Source organism: Myotis brandtii, unplaced genomic scaffold (assembly GCF_000412655.1).
Source record: "Myotis brandtii unplaced genomic scaffold, ASM41265v1 scaffold863, whole genome shotgun sequence".
NCBI lineage: Eukaryota > Metazoa > Chordata > Mammalia > Chiroptera > Vespertilionidae > Myotis > Myotis brandtii.
The window spans coordinates 422,784-424,478 of NW_005371516.1; positions in this window are offsets into that span (position 1 = coordinate 422,784).

The following is a 1,695-nucleotide window of genomic DNA, read 5'->3' on the forward strand; positions in this document are numbered from 1 at the left end:
ATATTTAAAGTCTTTAATTTAGAATAAAAAATTTACACAATACATTTTAGGAGCCTCTCTTTTATAAATTGAGCTACATGAATATTTTCTACAATCAAGAAGAATTTTTCTCTAGGTATTCCCTCCCCCCCCCCTTTTTTAGTTTGAGACCCATATTTTGCAGTATAATTGTTTCATGAAAATTTAAGTTCATATAGTTTGTGTTGGAAGACATCTGCTATAGAATGGTCTCTGGTTGAAAATGGACTCTTGCCATCCTATTGCAGCTGTAAGTAATATCAATAAGAGTATAAATAGTCATTTTTTAAATTTTAAATGCAGAAACTGAATAACTAAGCAGCAAGTAATTAGAAATCATGGCATCCAGTAGGCCAACATATTTTTTAAATATTAAAACAAGATGTACTTGTTTCTCTTAATCTTTCATCTCTGTAGATCTTCTGAAATGGGTCAGTGACAAAATGGAATTCCTTAGAACAACATTTTTCAAACTGGCTTTACTTCAAAATGGCTTAAGGCACTTTTGAAATCCCTGGACTCTACCTCGGACATTTTGAATCAAATCTCTAAGAGATGGAGCCAGTACTTTAAAATTCGAACTCTTCTTAGGTTTCCAGCACACTTAGATCAGCCAGAATTAGAAACCATTGCTTTGTTGGGAATGACGGAGGGATGTACTTTTAGTGGCAGGAAAAAAGGCATCATAAATAGGACAGTCCTAGTGAAAATTTACCTGGCTCTCTTTGATTCCTTTTCTTCTGGATGGTGGGATTTTTTTCATCAGCTTGACATTGATGTCAAAGTATCTAAACTTGAGAACATTGATCCAGGGATGTCTCAGAACAGATGGCTTAGGGCAAATTTGAGAGCATCCAGGGGAAAGGCAATGTGGAATAAACGCTTTTCCTTCTGTAGGCCTTGCATATACTTTGTGCTAAGAAGAGTCAAGTGTCCTAGAAATTAACAAGTAACCCTGCTCATCTCACAAAAGATAGAGACGAGTTAGAGATTCAGAAATAAAGTGCTAATTGGTGCCTACAATGCTGCTTTTTCATAATACTCTTGGAAACTTCGAAAACCCTGAGTTATTAGTAAAGTAGAAAAGTGTCATAGATTTCAGGATCATGCCAATTATTTTGGGACTAAAAGGCATGAGAAAGAAAAATCAAAGGTGTATGACAGTAGCAACATCTTAAGAAAATGGGCATTGCCAAATGGCCTAGACTAAAACCCGACACATTTGATTAATCAAATAAATAAAACACTTTCAGGCGTTCAGTTTGGCAGAGAAAGATGGTCCTTCTTGCTCAGTCTGTCAACAACTCCCCATGCTAAAAACTGGGTGTTTACTTTAAGTCTTACAGAGAGTTTAAATCATTATCTTGACATGCATTAGCTGTGTGACTAAATGTAAATTACTTAGTGTCTCTGAGCTTCACCCTTCTCGCTTTAAAATGATGATGCTACCTCTCTTTAAGGGTTAGGTAATGAAAGGTTTATAAGTCATCCGGCATGGTTTCTGGCACATAGATCATTCAATCAGAAGTATTTGAATGACTGCCTCATGCTCCCAGGTATTTGGGATACAGCAGTAAGCGAAACAGAGGTGGGTCCTGTGTCTATCTCCTACGCTGGAAAGTCAGCTCCAATAGGGCAGGGAATTTATCCACTGTTGTATCTTTAGCTCTTAAAGCA